The sequence below is a fragment of the Typopeltis vanoorti genome, chromosome 8 (genome assembly GCF_054136105.1).
Source record: "Typopeltis vanoorti isolate ZY-2024b chromosome 8, IOZ_Tvanoo_1.0, whole genome shotgun sequence".
Taxonomy (NCBI): domain Eukaryota; kingdom Metazoa; phylum Arthropoda; class Arachnida; order Uropygi; family Thelyphonidae; genus Typopeltis; species Typopeltis vanoorti.
The window spans coordinates 151,050,397-151,068,986 of NC_143556.1; the positions used below are offsets into that span (position 1 = coordinate 151,050,397).

Genomic DNA, 18,590 nt, shown 5'->3' on the forward strand with positions numbered 1-18,590 from the left:
TTGGGGGTTATAGCCATTGGCTAAGAAAGTGTTGAGGATGTGGTTTAGTTCAGCAGTTAGGGCCTTGTCATCTGAGCAGATTAATTTTGCCCTGTTATATAGTGTTTTTATAACCCCATATTGTTGTGAGGGGGGGGGGGGAATTGCTGGTGAATGTACCTGCCAGTATGGGTGGGTTTTCTGTAAACTGAGAAAACCAAAGATCCATCAAGCTGGCGAGTGATTAAAGTGTCTAGGAAGGGGAGGGTGTTGTTTTCCTCTTTTTTTTTCTAAGGTGAACTGGACTCTGGGGTGTTGGTTGTTTAAGTGTGTTAGGAAGGAGTGGAGTGTGTCTGAGCCATGTGGCCAAATAGCGAACACATCATCCACATAACGAAGCCAAATAGGCGGTTTTTGTGGGACGGAGTTTAAGGCTTTCTCTTCAAAGGTTTCCATAAAGAAATTGGCCAAGGGTGGGGAAAGTGGTGAACCCATGGCTGTTCCTTCTATCTGTTTGTAGAACTTTCCTTGCCAAACGAAATAGCCTGGACTCCATGGAGATGGAGTCCAGGCTATTTCATTTGGCAAGATATCGGCTGAGATATCAGGAGGAAACTTGGCTTGGATGAGCTCTAGGGTTTCTTTGAGTAGGACATTAGTGAACAGGGAGAAGACGTCAAAACTGACCATTATGTCAGTGTGTTGGAGTGAGAGGTTTTCTATACTGGCTTTAAAGTGAGCTGAGTTTTTTATGTGTGATGGTGTATTGCCAGTATAGTGTGTGAGCGTTTTGGATAAATGTTTGGCTAATTTATATGTGGGGGAATCAATGCCATCTACTATGGGACATAATGGCACATTTTGTATATGTATTTTTGGGAGTCCATATAATCGGGGGGGGGGGGGTCTAGAGTTATAAGTTTTAGTTTGTTAGTGACTTCCTATAGAAGTTAATATAGAAGTTATTCATTAAAGTTACCTTTAATTAATATACTTTATATGCGTTGTTAATTCCGTAAACTAATTACCAGTTATGTATGACCAACGTATAAGCCTTGCTACTAGAATTATGATCATCCACGGAGATTCCATCGCACGAAAGGCCCGTCAATATGGCAAAATGAGGTTGAAGATATCGAGATAACTAAATCATCTGACGTTCCTAAAACGCTGCCGGAATAACATGGAAATCCCTAATTGTGTAAAATTGAAGCACCGTTTTACTTTACGGAAAGCTCTGCACATTTATAATTGCACTAGCTTTGCCCTATTAAGAGAACAAATTACCGTGACGCGTGTTCTCTTTGCCGACGAAAACAAAACCTTACAGGCACTAGAGGAAGAGCTTTCAAATACACTCAGCCATGATCTTTGGACGATACTTTATGACGTCTCATGCGTATCGGCAAGAAAAGAATTAAAAAAAATACGAAGTCGGCACTTGAAAAAATACGAAAACATGATAAAGAATTCTACTTCCTTACCACAGCCACCACTCAACACTGTAGTCAACCTCTCGTCAGTAGTTTTAAAGCCTGAAGCACTCACCCCAGAGTCCAGTTCACCTTAGAAAAAGAGGAAAACAACACCCTTCCTAGGCACTTTAATAACTCGCCAGCTTGATGGATCTTTGGTTTTCTCTGTTTACAGAAAACCCACCCATACTGGCAGATACATTCACCAGCAATCCCATCACCCCCCCCTCACAAGAATATGGGGTTATAAAACACTATATAACAGGGCAAAATTAATCTGCTCAGATGACAAGGCCCTAACTACTGAACTAAACCACATCCTCAACACTTTCTTAGCCAATGGCTATAACCCCAAAAAAATCCAAAAAATACTAAAACCAGTAAACCGCAAACCTCCCCCCTCCACAATAAAGATTACACCAAATCTATCACCGTCCCCTACATCCAGGGCACCTCTGAGAAAATAACCAATATCCTCAAAAAATATGACCTTACTTCTTGTTACAGACCATATAAAAAGTTGGCATCCCTTATCTGCTCTACCAAAGACCAACCACTTCCCCTAGAGCTACCTGGTGTATACCAGGTCCCTTGCAGCTGCAAATTGTCCTACTTTGGCCAAACAGGCAGAACAGCAAATATAAGGATTTCAGAACACAAAGACTACATTCGGTTTCATCAGTACAGCCACTCTGGGCTGGCAAACCATGCCTTAGATACCCACCATAGAATTCGTTGGAAGAAAACAAAAATAATACACAGCAGAAAGTTTAAATACGAAAGATTATTCAAGGAATCATCAGCAGCTCTAAAAAACGTTCCTAACCTCAACAAATTTGGGTGCATGAAACTACACCAAATTTGGGAGACTTACATTATGAGAACTTCAGCCCAACTGCCAATACAACCAAATTAGCCCGCCAGAGGGCACCATTAGGACTTTAGGAACAATATTAGTTTCTTGTTTTCTTCCTCATTTGTTTTTGTTAGTGCCTGCGTGCACATACCATATCTTTATGTTCCTGAAGATGGCAACGTGACGTTGCCAAAATATAGAAGTTATTCATTAAAGTTACCTTTAATTAATATACTTTATATGCGTTGTTTATTCCGTAAACTAATTACCAGTTATGTATGACCAACGTATAAGCCTTGCTACTAGAATAATAATAATAGTATACTAATGCTAGAAGCATCAGAAATAAGAGGAAGGAGTTTTTGGAATTGGTTATTGCAACTATGCCAAAAGTTATAGGCATCAGTGAGACTAATCCTTGTAACTACTGAAGATGTAGTTACAGGGATAGAATTTGATGGATTTAGTATTTTCAGGGAAGACAGAGAGTAGACAGGACAGTGGGATGGAGTACTGCAGATGATAGATGAATTGCAGTCAACAAGAGTAGGAGTCCATCATGTAGATGGCAGTTATTTTGAGTCAATATAGTGTGAATTTGAGGCAAATAGAACAAAATATAAAATTGGTTGGTGCAATAGTTGGTGTATGTCTTCCACATCAGGGATGATATGGAAGACATGCATCAGCAGATTAGTATAATGAGTGCAAGTTGAGTAATTATTATGAGGGACCTAAACTTTGAAGACAGATTTGAAGGAGGAAGCAGGAAAGAAATGGAATTTATACACTTACTGAGAGAGAATTACTGGAAGAGGAATGTGATGAAAAGTAATTAGGGTTCAAGAGTATTGCATCTTGTTACGGGATCAGAAGACCTGTCCATAACTTAGGTGGCTACATTGCCCCCAGTTGGAAAAGTGATGACATGGACTTGACTTGGAAAACCTGTGGAAATTCCAGTCAAGAAAGGATATACATGGAACTATAAGGCATATGATTATGATATACTTAGGAGACAGCTTGAAGCAGCATTATGGCATAAAGATCAGAAAGAAAAGGATGTTTACAGTGCATTGGGAACAGTCAAACATTATCTGGTGGGTATATCACACTATACCAAAGATAGTCAGTCAGGAGGGAAAATGAAGTAGGAGTTAGATGAATAATATCATTAAGCAAGAGCTGCAAAACAATGTAATGTTGTGGAGGGTACATAAGAAGAAAGGCAGCCAGCACAGTAAGGAAGGCAAAATAAGATAATGAGAAGAAATTAGCCAACCAGGGGCAAAAGGAAATTCCAAAGAGTTTTTTCATTATGTGGCAAGTAGGAGGAAGAATGACTATGGAAGGATGACTTTCATAAGTGCAGATGGAGCTACATGGTATTGTTGGCCGCTGAGTGGTGATTCTGCAAGGTATATCATCCAAGTGAAAATACTGTTATGACAAAGTTGACAGGGACTGATGTGAGAATAAAGTTTGAAGAATTAAAGGTGCTTAGTATGTTTCAGAATTTGAATGCAAATAAGTAGTGAGATTGGTTTTATGAGAATGTGCAGGGGACCTAGAGATGCCATTGACTAACTATTTAATTCAAGTTTCAGCTCTCTGGCTGAGACTTAAATTAAATCCCAAGAGAGTGAAAGAAGAAAAAATAATTCCTTTGCATACAAGTATATCTAAGTCCATGGCAGCAAATTATAAACCAAATCAGTATCTCAGGAATAGTAGTAAAAGTACTGGAAAAGTTAGTCAAAAAGAAAAGTTAGGGATGGGTGGATAAGAATGATATTCTATGAGTGGAAGCATGGCTTTGTGAAGGGTAGGTCTTGGCTTAGTAATCTTCTAATGCTTTATAATAGAGTAACAGCTGAAATGGATAAAGGGAATGGCTATACAATGATACTGCTGGATTTTGCAAAGATGTGTGACAAACTACCACATAGAACTCCATTAAGCAAACTGCAACAAATTAGGATTGATATGAAACTGCATGAATAAAAGGGTGACTGATGGACAGATACCAAAAGTAGTATATGGAGGAGCAGAATCCAGGAGAAATCAGGTAGCTAGTGATGTGCTGCAGGGCTCTGTGCTTAAACCACTGCTGCTTAATTTGTCCATAAATGATATAAGAAATAATATGAAGGGAAATATTCAGTTGTTTATTGATGATGCAAAGTTGGGTAGGATAATAGTTAAATTGATGTGGAAAACTTGCAGGATGACTTAAACTGACAGTATGGGCAAAACATAATTGATATCTATTTAATGTGGAAAAGTATGAAGTTATGCATTTTGGAATACCAACAAGCTGTGTACCATACTGAGGGGAAATGTACTCCAAGAAATGGATAAAGCCAGGGATTTGGAGGTAGTAGTTGATGGAGTTGATAAGTTAACCAAACCTTTTACTGCAATTAATTGGAGCATAGAAGATGAAGATGGAACTCCTATCATGGATAACCAGAAAATAGTTGATAAATGGAAATGTTATGCAACCAAGCTTTTTCAAAAGGACCCTCAACTGACTGACGATATTTTTGACGGAATTCTACTAGGAGGTTCGGAGGAAGAAGATTACCCGATATTAAAAGAAGAAGTCATTGCAGCAGTTAGCTTCTCAAAAATAGGAAAATCACCAGGAATTGATAGTGTTACAATGGAACTGATACGCGAAGGAAGTGACATCATCATAGATACCTTGCTAAATTTATTCCAGGATGTATGGAACACAGTCACTTGGCCTTCTGATTGGCAGACTTCTATTCTTGTACCTATTCCTAAAAAGGGAAACAGCAATAAATGTAGCAACTATAGAACAATAAGCCTTATTAATCATCGAAGCAAAATCCTGTTAAAAATACTATTGTCAAGAATCGAAAAGAAAATAGAAAGCAGGCTATCATATGAACAAGCAGGTTTCTGGAAGTCCAGAAGTACAATCAACCATAATTTTACAATACACATACTAGGTGAAAAATACATAGAACATAACAAAATAATCTGTCACAACTTTTTAGACCTTCAAAAAGCTTTTGACTCAATATGGCACATGGCATTATGGAAAATTTTAGAACATTATGGTATTGACAACAAAATCATTAGGATTATTAAATCTCTCTATTCCTCATCTGATATGAGAATTGAAATTAAAAATTACAGCAGTGAACCATTCCGGGCAGAACGAGGGGTAAGACAGGGATGCATCTTTTCCCCTCTTCTTTTTAATTGTTTTCTGGAATATGCCATAGATGAAGCTCTTCATGAATATGACACTGGAATAGTAGTTGACAGACTAAGAATAAATAACTTACATTTTGCTGACAATATCGATCTTCTGGCAGAAAGTGAAGCAAAATTACAAGAGATAACCAGCTGTGTTTTCAGAACATTCAAAAAATATGGATTATACATAAACCTACAACAATGATAACCTTAAAATCAGACACTGAATTCTTAAAGATACAAATCGGCAATAAGCAAATTGAGAATGTAAAGAAGTTCACTTATCTAGGAAGCACGTTGAATCAAGATGGTCGTTCAAAAACCAAACATTAAATACTGAATTGCTAAGGCAACCGTGGCCCTACAGAAGTTAAAACCATTGTGGGGAGATAACAGAATGGCAATCACAACCAGACTAAGACTAATTGACACCTTGGTGAATTCTGTCCTCTTGTATGGTTGTTAGGCCTGGACTTTATTGAAGGAAGATGAGAGGAGACTCCTGTCTTTTGAAATGAAAACTTACAGAAGACTTTTGAGAATTCCCTATACTGCTCACGAAACCAATGAAAATGTCCGAAAACTGATTGATTCAATAGACGGGAGAAAAAGGGAAAATATTCTGACAGTCATCAGAAGAAGACAGATGAAATGGTTCGGACATGTGGAGAGGGCTAATGGTATTCCAAAGCAAGCACTAGAAGTAATCGTCCCAGGATCGAGGGTTAGGGGCTGATCTCGATTAAAATGGACTGATAACATCAAAAAATGGACAAATTCCTCCCTTTCTCAACTGACATCAAGAACAAGAGACCAAGATGATTGGAGGAGGCTAACAAAGAATATCACCTACCAGCTATGAGTGACCCAATTGTCCATTTAGGAGTACGGGAGAGAAGAAGAAGAAGAGTTGATGCAGAGGAAGTTTATAGTGAATATTGCTCAACTAGCCAGGATAGTTCACACTAACAAGCAGGGACAAGAAGGTTATCATTCCTATTTATAAAGTATTAATGAAACAACATCTGGATTACTGTGCTCAATATCTGGTCACCTGAATTTCTTGGGGATGAGGAGGTAGTGGAGAAGTGTGTTGTCTGTGGAATGCTTCCTATGAGGATAAATTGAGGATTTGTTGATTGCAAAAATTAGTTGATAGATGAAAAAGGGGGATATGAGAGAAACATTTAAGTTACTTAAAGGATTTTTATAGGATTGATGCATGGGAAATGTTTCAGCACTTTGGAGCAGAACAAGATGTCATCCTGGAAGTTGGATAAGAGTATGGTTAGTAAAGGCAAAAGGACTAGATTTTTTGCTTGGAGAGTGGCGAGTGAATGGAATGGATTATCTGAGTCAACTGTGAGTGCTTTAATGATTTCAAGGAGAGATAGGATAAATATTGTGTTGATAGTTTGGGTCTTCCATGATGAGTCTTGGTAATCAATTATATATCATTGTCTTGTCTGCTGTTTTTGTTGGAGATCTAAACAGAAGAGTAGAAAATGATTACCAGACATAATGTTTTAGAAAAATTTTGAGAAAAGAGCAAAGCTAATAATAATGGTAAGTAATTGCTAGACTTCTACTTAGGACAAGTACTAGTTATTACTAACACCATATCCAGCATAAAAATGTGCACACAAATTCATATCGAGAGAAGATGCAAGGAATAAGAAAAATCTCATTGACTATGTTATTATCGACAGTGATGTTTTCCCACTGGTTCATGACAAGCGTATACAGAAGATTTGTAATAGGAAGTGATCACCATGTAGTGTTGAGCAGGATAAAATTGAACTCCATGTTGAAAAGAAGGGTATGTAAGAAACTTTTGAAATGAATCAGAGTTGAATAGCTATCATATGTGAACTGTAGACTCAAATACACAAACATTATTCAAGAAAAACTGAAAGAGTTTGAAAACAAGAACCAAACCTTGTCAACGGCCAGATCGGTTTGAAAGCACCAGTTCTTGTCTGATCACTGAAGTTAAGCAAACTTGAGCCCCATTAGTACTTGGGAGGGTGCCCACCTGCGAACCCTAGGTGCTGCTGGCATTAATTATTTTGCCAGTCTGGTTGGCTGAGTGGTTAGCTTATCTGCTCTCCAGCCAAAAGGCTGCAAGTTCGAATCCCACCTTGGGCGTGGATGTTTGCGATTGTCTGTGAAAATTCTAGTGGTGGTAGTGGGCGGTAGATTACGTTAGTGTAGTTGGTGGATTGGTGAGAAGGAGACAGAGTTGTAGAGTAGGTACCCTCCCTAGATGAGTCTTTGGACTCCCTGGAAGTATGATGAATAATAATAACAACCTTGGAAATACAGTTGTACACCCTAAAGAAAACTGACTGATTCAGCCCAAGAGGTATGGGGTGAGGTCATCTGCAAGGATAGAAAAATCAGAACTACATGGTGGACTTAGGAAATTATAGAGGCAGTCAAGGGAAAGAAGAGAACATATCAAAAGTTCCTAGCAAGTATGTCAGCTTGTGCTCTAAGGAAGTACAGAGAAAAATGTAAGAAAGCAAAGCATTTGTAAAATTAGCTAAACAAAAGTCATGGGAAGAGTGATAAGAATATAGAAAATAAATATCAGGAAGGTGGTAAAATATTCTAGAGGCTAGTGGAAAAGCTTAGAAATGGAGAAAAGTATTGTAAAAAGAATCAGAGATGACAAAAGGGACATGAAAATTTAAGATAATGATATTTTTGATGTATGCAGTAATTACTTCGAAAGATTGCTAAATGGTGATAGAAAACACTCAACAGGAATGCCACCTGGAATATATATATATGTACTTGAAGTGGAAAAAGTTATCACAAACCTAAGTGGGGGAAAGGCAGCACGAATAGATGATATTCCATCAGAAATGCTAAAATATAAAGTTATAAAAGTTTTACAGTGGCTACACTGCATAATTCAGAAGGCATCATCAGAGGGTTGAATTCCAAGTGATTCAAATAGAGCACTCATAGTACCCATCTATAAAAAAGGGGAATAAAGCTGAACATGAGAATTACAGACGAACTGATACAGTAAAAAATGCACCTTACAGTAAAAAATGTACCTTAGAAGATAGAAATATAAAATTTGATATTGGAATGTTGACAGATAACAGGCTAATCTGGAGGAAAATTGTAGATAGGAAGTTAGTAATGATGTAACTTTTCATGCAGTACTATCATCCTGTACCCTCCCCTCCTCCCATACTAAGGGTATATGTCAGGAATTTGATTATGCGTCTTAGGATTCCAAGGAGGCAGCCATGCAATAATAATAATGCATTTAACACACCATTCTCCAGCCAAAATCTTTTGTCTACACTCTCCTTAAATTTTCAGGATGGTTTTCTTATTTTTCTTCTTTGCGGAACAAAACAAGCTGGCCTGGTTAGCTGAGGGTTAGTGTATCTACTCTCTAGCCAAAAGGCTGTGGAGGGTTCAAATCACACCGTGGGCATAGATGTTTGTCATTGCCTATGAAAATAATAGTGGTGGTGGGCAGTAGACGGCATTGGTGTAGTTGTGGTTCATTGTAGTTGGTAGAGACAGAGTTGTAGAGTAGGTGCCCTTCCTCAATGAGTCTTGAGACTCCCTGGAGGTAATAATAATAATAAAAACAACTGTCTTCTTGCCAGTTCTCAAATTGCTGGATTTTTTTTTCCCTATGTAGTGGTAGTATAAGCCAGGTTTATATCTGCACTCTTTCCTTTTCAACATCCTTGAAATGTTTCCTTTACATGAATTTCTCTTGAACATCCCATTTGACATGACACATGCATGAAATATTTTATAATCATCTGGACTCCTGAGAAGTGAATGAGGTTGATAGGTGAAACGGGATATGAGAGAAACATTTAAGTTACTTAAAGGATTTCAAAGAATTGATGCACAGATATTTTTAAAAGGTGTAATGGCAACATTAAAGTTATATGGTTTAATATACAACCTATATATTATCAGTAATGTTTCTGATGTATAGTAAAGTGACAGTATCTTTATAGTCAGGGGTGTAGTCGGGCCAGGGTGCACCAGGGCCATGCCCTGGTACTTTTTTAAAACTATCAAAATTTTTAAATTCAATATAATAAATTATAAAAATTATAATAATAAGACTTATAATGCATTTCCAGCTTTCGGTCAAAAAATAGCAGCTTGCCGCCCTAGTCATTTTCATTTCAGAAAACAAGGCAATGACCTGCGTCTATATTTGGTTTCGAAGTTTCAAAACCAAAGAAAACTTACAATATTGCACCCCTATCCAATGCTACATCGCAGTTGGTTGTTTGTCATCCCTACACCCCTAACATATTCAATGGACCTGACAAGTTAAACGGTGTAGTGTGCTCTGTGAAACTGTGTGCTTGCTAGAGTTTGCTATATGGTGTTGGAGAAAGTATTTTAAGAAGAAAAGTGTAATAGTGTATCATAGTTCATCAACAATATGAAGAGAACCAATGAAAACAAATTAACCAATTACTTCTCAAAACTTAAAAAGAATGAAAATTCTAGTACAAGTTTGGAATACGATGCAAAATTTCTGCCGAAAATTAAGAACAATGAGTGTGAGCATGTTCCTTCTTCGATGCTTTCAGAAAAACTGGAAATGCAAGATAATTTGTGCAATGTTGTGAGTGTATCTTCAGCTATCACAGGACATCAAGAACATGCAGGTAATGCAATTGACACTAACTCTATAAATGTAGAATACCCGGGAGTATAGTCAGAACAACAGTGGCTTGAACGCAAGAACAAACATAAGTGGCTCATAGCAAAGAATGGATATTTAAGTTGAAATGATTGTTATCTCTCAGTAACGAATGGGTGAATTGCACAATTACATTTAATAGTACAGAAAAAACTCAGCAATTGAATTCCCTAAGAACTAAAATTTCTGCCCATCATGCACACAAAAAATGCGAGTCAATTTTAGCCGAACCTAAAAAATCTCAGTTAGAAAGTTTAACATTAAAACAAAAATAGCATCATATCAGTGCAACAGAAAAATTTTTTAACACTGCTTATCACTTGGTTAAGAATGATCGACTATTCAGTGACCATGAAGATTTAATTCAATTGCAAAAGAAAAACGGACTTGATGTTAGGTTAACACTTCATTCACGTTACAGTGCAGTTAAAATAAACTTATTATTATTATTATTATTAAACAAGACCTCATGGAGTCAAAGACTCATCTAGGAGGTCCTTTTATCTCACACACATCTCATCATACCAGGTCTTAAACACATTCAAACTCCCTGCAGACACCACACTCTCAGGCAAGGCATTCCAATCATTCACAACTCTGCACAAAAAAAACCTGCCTCTCACTCCCCTACTCACACCCTCTTTATACAGTTTCCAGGGATGACCTCTGGTTCTCCCCTGATCTCCCACTATTCTCTGTAGAACTTCTCCACCATTGATCCTATAACAACCCCTTACCAACTTGCAGGTCTCAATCATATCTCCCCTCTTCATTCTCTCCACTAGACTCTGAAAATTACATCTTCTCAATCTTTCCTCATACTCAACATTCCAGAGGTCAGAAATTACCTTAGTCAGTCGCCTTTGAACCCTTTCCAACATATCTTCATCCTTCTGAAAACCAGGCGACCAAATCTGGGCACAATAGTCCATGTGTGGCCTAATCAAAGCCTTATACAATGGAACAAGAATCTCCCTACTTCTACACGTCAGTGTCCTCCTCATCATTCCCAGAAGTCTTTGTGTTGTCTTCACAATTTTGGCGATGTGTCCCCTAAATTTTAGATCCTTATCCACTATCACTCCCAGATCTCTTATTTCCTCTACTTCCAACAATATATTCTCACCAAGCATAAATTCTGCATCCCATCTTTGTTTTCCAAATTTTAAAACCTTACATTTTGCAACATTGAACTCACATCCCCATTTGCTTGCCCAATCACTCAATTTATTCAAGTCTTCTTGCAAGGCCACAACATCTTCACTACTCTTTATGGTTCGTCCCAACTTTGCATCATCTGCAAACAACTGAATATCTCCATCCAAATCTTCGCCAATATCATTAATATACAAGTTAAATAGTAATGGCCCTAAAACAGATCCCTGAGGCACTCCACTAGTGACTTTCCTTTTCCTGGATATTGCAACCCCATACACAACTTGTTGATACCTATCAGATAGTTGGTCTCCAATCCAATGCACTAATCTAATATCCAACCCCATCTGCTCTAGTTTGACTGTCAACTTATCATGAGGTACTCTATCAAAAGCTTTTGCGAAATCCAAGTATATTACTGTGTATCCTTCTCCTCTGTCCAAGGAAGCAGTCACTTTATTGTAATAAGTAAGTAGATTACTAAAACACGACCTCCCTTTAGCAAATCCATGCTGTCCATCAAAGATTATACCATTGTTGTCAACCCAACTCTGGATCCTAGTTCTCACAAGCTTCTCCAACAACTTAACCACAACACCTGACACACAGATAGGCCTATAGTTTGATGCTTGAGTTCGATTACCTCCTTTATGAAGTGGCACAATCTTGCCCTCCTTCCACTCTTTAGGGACTTGACCAAGTGCAAGACTCCTATTAAAAAAATATGTCAAGGCAGGTGTCAACTCTCTGCAACATTCCTTCAGAATACGCGGTGATATATTATCATGTCCCACAGCCTTATTTACATCTAGTTTACTCAACTCCCCAAACACCTCTTGCTCACTTACAGTCAGTCTCTCTCCCCATCATCAACTGCTCTTAATCTCTCCATGAAGTCACAATCACAAGATTGAAAGATCTTTATGAACTGCTCATTAAGTATCTCCACCACACATTCTGCAACAGCTGTCTTTATACCATTTCCTCCAATCAATGTCATCCTTCCATAATCATTCTTTCTTTTGCTGGCTACATATCGAAAGACCTCCCTAGGATTCTTTTTAGCTTCATTAGCTAACTGCTGTTCATACCTCTCTTTAGCTACTCTCACCAACCAAGTCACCCTCCTTGCATGGTCTTTGTAGACCTCATGAAATTGGTTACTTCCACTTCTCTTATGCTGCCTCCACAATGCCCTTTTTCTCTGTATTGCATGCTTAATCTCTTTATTCATCCATCTCACATCTACCTTATTTAACCTTCTCACCCGTGGTATACATTTAGACATTGCATCCACTAAATATTTTTTGAAAATCCCCCAAGCTGCATTGATCTCTTTTCCAGCTAACTCCTCATTCCATGCTACACCTGCAAGCTGTCTCCTGAGCTCTTCATAATCACCCCCCCTTGTTGTTCCACATATACCCTTTTTTCACAGGGGTCCTTGCACTGCTGGCAACCACCCAAGTAATCACCTCATGGTCACTTTCACCAATTGGTGGATGATTTGATACCTCATTGATAATTACATCCTCCGATGAGATGAATGAGAACATATTGCATTAGAATTTAAAAAGAGACTAATATCAGAACTTACAGATGCTGATCATAAAATTTCCATCTTAATAGATGAGTCAACAACATTAGACAAGCAATTTGCTTTAATAGTCTATATTAAAACTTTCATACATGGCAAAGATGAAATTATATTTCTTGACTTAATTACTCTTGCTGTGGGACTTGTAATATATCACCACGTATTCTGAAGGAATGTGCCAGGGAGTTAACACTTGCCTTGACATATTTTTTTTAATACGAGTCTTGCACTCAGTCAAGTTCCTAAGAAGTGAAAGGAGGGCAAGAGTGTTCCGATTCATAAAGGAGGTGATTGAACTCAAGCATCAAATTATAGGCCTGTGTGTGTCAGGTGTTGTGGTTAAGTTGTTGGAGAAGCTTGTGAGAACTAGGATCCAGAGTTGGGTTGACAACAATGGTATTATCTTTGATAGACAGCATGGATTTGCTAAAGGGAGGTCATGTTTTAGTAATCTACTTACTTATTATAATAAAGTGACTGCTTCCTTGGACAGAAGAGAAGGATACATAGTAATATACTTGGATTTCACAAAGGCTTTTGATAGAGTACCTCATGATAAGTTGACAGTCAAACTAGAGCAGATGGGGTTGGATATTAGACTAGTGTATTGGATTGGAGACTGGCTATCTGATAGGTATCAACAAGTTGTGTATGGGGGTGCAATATCCAGGAAAAGGAAAGTCACTAATGGAGTGCCTCAGGGTCTGTTTTAGGACCATTACTGTTTAACTTGTATATTAACGATATTGGTGAAGATTTGGATGGAGATATTCAGTTGTTTGCAGATGATGCAAAGTTGGGACAAACCATAAAGAGTAGTGAAGATGTTGTGGCCTTACAAGAAGACTTGAATAAATTGAGTGATTGGGCACAGAAATGGTGGATAAGGATCTGAAATTTAGGGGACACATAGTCAAAATTGTGAAGACAACACAAAGGCTTCTGGGAATGATTATTATTATTATTAAACAAGACCTCATGGAGTCAAAGACTCATCTAGGAGGTCCTTTTATCTCACACACATCTCATCATACCGGGTCTTAAACACATTCAAACTCCTTGCAGACACCACACTCTCAGGCAAGGCATTCCAATCATTCACAACTCTGCACGAAAAAAACCTGCCTCTCACTCCCCTACTCACACCCTCTTTATACAGTTTCCAGGGATGACCTCTGGTTCTCCCCTGATCTCCCACTATTCGCTGTAGAACTTCTCCACCATTGATCCTATAGCAATCCCTTACCAACTTGTAGGTCTCTATCATATCTCCCCTCTTCCTTCTCTCCACTAGTCTCTGCAAATTACATCTTTTCAATCTTTCCTCATACTCGACATTCCAGAGGTCAGAAACTACCTTAGTCAGTCGCCTTTGGACCCTTTCCAACATCTCTTCATCCTTCTGAAAACCAGGTGACCAAATCTGGGCACAATAGTCCATGTGTGGCCTAATCAAAGCCTTATACAATGGAACAAGAATCTCCCTACTTCTACACGTCAGTGTCCTCCTCATCATTCCCAGAAGTCTTTGTGTTGTCTTCACAATTTTGGCGATGTGACCCCTAAATTTTAGATCCTTATCCACTATCACTCCCAGATCTCTTATTTCCTCTACTTCCAACAATATATTCTCACCAAGCATAAATTCTGCATCCCATCTTTGTTTTCCAAATTTTAAAACCTTACATTTTGCAACATTGAACTCACATCCCCATTTGCTTGCCCAATCACTCAATTTATTCAAGTCTTCTTGCAAGGCCACAACATCTTCACTACTCTTTATGGTTCGTCCCAACTTTGCATCATCTGCAAACAACTGAATATCTCCATCCAAATCTTCGCCAATATCATTAATATACAAGTTAAATAGTAATGGCCCTAAAACAGATCCCTGAGGCACTCCACTAGTGACTTTCCTTTTTCTGGATATTGCACCCCCATACACAACTTGTTGATACCTATCAGATAGCCAGTCTCCAATCCAATGCACTAATCTAATATCCAACCCCATCTGCTCTAGTTTGACTGTCAACTTATCATGAGGTACTCTATCAAAAGCTTTTGCGAAATCCAAGTATATTACTGTGTATCCTTCTCCTCTGTCCAAGGAAGCAGTCACTTTATTGTAATAAGTAAGTAGATTACTAAAACACGACCTCCCTTTAGCAAATCCATGCTGTCCATCAAAGATTATACCATTGTTGTCAACCCAACTCTGGATCCTAGTTCTCACAAGCTTCTCCAACAACTTAACCACAACACCTGACACACAGATAGGCCTATAGTTTGATGCTTGAGTTCGATCACCTCCTTTATGAAGTGGCACAATCTTGCCCTCCTTCCACTCTTTAGGGACTTGACCAAGTGCAAGACTCGTATTAAAAAAATATGTCAAGGCAGGTGTCAACTCTCTGGCACATTCCTTCAGAATACGCGGTGATATATTATCAAGTCCCACAGCCTTATTTACATCTAGTTTACTCAACTCCCCAAACACCTCTTGCTCACTTACAGTCAGTCTCTCCTCCCCATCATCAACTGCTCTTAATCTCTCCATGAAGTCACATTCACAAGATTGAAAGATCTTTATGAACTGCTCATTAAGTATCTCCACCACACATTCTGCAACAGCTGTCTTTATACCATTTCCTCCAATCAATGTCATCCTTCCATAATCATTCTTTCTTTTGCTGGCTACATATCGAAAAAACTCCCTAGGATTCTTTTTAGCTTCATTAGCTAACTGCTGTTCATACCTCTCTTTAGCTACTCTCACCAACCAAGTCACTCTCCTTGCCTGGTCTTTGTAGAACTCATGAAATTGGTTACTTCCACTTCTCTTATGCTGCCGCCATGATGCAGAAGAGACTGACGTGTAGAAGCAGGGAGATTCTTGTTCCGTTGTATAAAGCTTTGATTAGGCCACACATACTATTGTGCTCAGATTTGGTCACCTGGTTTTCAGAAGGATAAAGAGATGTTGGAAAGGGTCCAAAGGCAACTGACTAAGGTAGTTTCCGTCTGGAATGTCAAGTATGAGGAAAGATTGAAAGGTGTAATTTGCAGAGTCTGGTGGACAGGATGTAGAGATCAGATATGACAGAGACCTACAAGTTTTTTCGTCAATTGACTACAAGATTTGGTCAATCACCAAAAATTATGACAGAGTTGCAAACAGTAGCCCCAAGCTTGAGTGTCCAGTTAACTAAATTGGAAGAGTCCTATAGTGTCGTTGAGTTGCTAGTAGTTTCAGATCTGTGTCTGCAGTATGGAATGCATATATAGCATTAATTGCTTATTTGCTTATTTCAAAGAAGAGCTTCTGATTCTAAACAAACAGCCAATGAAGGAAAAAAATTCACTGGGTTTTATAAACGCATTGAATCTATCGAGTTCCTGAAGGACTTAGCATTAATGCGTGATGTTTTGGAAGAACTGAAAAACTTCTCTGCAGCTTGAAGAGAGAACTTGCACCATAAATCGTGCAGACAAATTGATCAAAAGAACAATTCGGTATATAAGATCACTGAAGGAAAAGCCAGGAGAAAAGGAAACAGAAGCCGAGAAAGCACCAGAGAGCATAAATTATCTTGGGATCTCTTTGACGAATAATAAAAGAATAATAAGTATTGATAGACTTCAGTTCCTTACAAGCATTATTAATAATCTTGAAAGACATTGCTTTACCACTGTTGCATCACATCAAAAAAGTAAAGATGGCAACCATGAAACTGAAAGTTATACCCAAATGTTGGCTGACTTTGAAATTTTAAATCCTGACATGGCCTGAAGATGAAAAAGAAAACTTACGATAGGGCAAAGAAAATATTAGAAGAATGTGCACAAGATTCTGCCTTGAAAATGTGCGATCCATTTTAAATGGATTTTGAGAGTATTTTGACTCAGGAAGGAAGGAGATGCCAGTTGCTTTGGCCCCTTTGTCAAATGCAGTTACAACTATACCACGCAGCACGGCTGAGTGTGAACGAGGATTTAGTGCTATGAACGTTATAATTACAAAGTTATGCACAAAACTCTTAATGAAAAATGTTTCTGCTGCGATATTCATCAAGCTTAACAGACCACCACTTTCCACATGGAATGCACTTCCTTACGTCAAGTCATGGCTAGTGCATCACCGCTCAGCTGAAGATCGAAAATCGCAACATGTAGTAGAGAAGCAAGACGAGAGCAGGGAAATTTGGAAATTATTAGGCCTAAATGTTAATTGTGTATTATTTATAATTTTAATTGAAGTAACACCTAAATGGCCATCAATGCAGGCTGCTGGATGATTAAAATTATTCCAATGTAAACAATGAAAGAATTACATAATGGCATGGTGTAATTTTGCATAATAATAATAATAATTTTTGTTTATGTACGGTACTGTCTGGGTTCTGGGGTTAACCATGTGTTTAGGGTAATCCTTTTCCCACTGTTATTTTTTGCTATTCTCTGTTAGCCTGCCAGATTATCCCACCCAGTTAGGTGGGGCCTTAACCACATGATCTCTCTCATCTCTTAGGGCATACCACAAGCCTTCTTCTCCTCTCAGAACCATACCCACCACTCTGTCATATGGCCGTCGCAATAATAATAATGCTGCACTTCGTGCTCTGGATTATTGTTTGCAAGGTAGAGCCCTGGCACTATTTCTTTTAGGGCCACCCTGTTTATAGTCTTTCCTGCATGTTTCACAGGCATCTGTTTTTTTTTTTAGGATGTTATTATAGTTTTTAGATTAGAGGCATGTTTACAAGCACTTCTCTTAGATAATCCATTTTTTGTTCCTATACCTAACAAATTATATTCTGGTTTTAATCCTTTACCAAAGCATATACGTAAACAATTGCTTATACTGATATTTCGATAAACTGTGAACACCCTTGTTTTCAATTTTTTCAACAACTGTTATATTGGGTTTAATAATAACAACATAATGAAAATAATATATTTATTGATCGACGAGTTTCCTGATTTCCGTTTCATTGCAATTTTTATGACTTTTTTTTATTCACTTTGCCATCATAATTACAATTGCAGATGGCAATTGTAATTATGACTAGTTTATTTAGTTGTATATACAGGTTGTTGACTTCACATCAGTTGCTTCAGTAATGCCACCCCCTTCATCAATCAACTTTCATTACCTTCATACTCGACATTCCAGAGACCAGAAACTTCCTTGGTCAATTGCCTCTGGACCATTTCCAATATTTTTAGCCTTCTGAAAACTAGGTGACAAATTCTGTGCACAATAATCCATACGTAGCCTAATCAAGACCTCATACAATGAAACCAGAATCTCATTACTTTTACTAGTCAGCATCCTTTGCATCATTGCCTAAATTCAATGTGTTGTCCTCAAAATTTTGACAGGTATTGTCTAAAATTTAGATCTTTATTTTTCATCCCACATCTCATTTCCTCCACCTCCATCAATATAACCCTATAATATATAGCAGTGGTTTTCAACCTTTTTTATTACACGAGCTACTTTTCTATAAAAAGTTATTAGGAGAGCTACTCTCTTATATAGATCACGTTCCCCCAACCTGATATCTGATTACGCACAAATAAACAATT

General features: G+C 38.0%; 1 protein-coding gene and 1 pseudogene across 1 annotated transcript in view; one reads left to right on the forward strand and one right to left on the reverse strand.

Moving 5' to 3' along the window:
• The window catches only part of LOC150104429 (uncharacterized), a 137,472-nt gene that overhangs the window by 57,479 nt on the left and 61,403 nt on the right, over positions 1-18,590 (reverse strand). The window lies entirely within an intron of this gene.
• LOC150104431 (5S ribosomal RNA) lies at positions 7,483-7,601 on the forward strand (annotated as a pseudogene).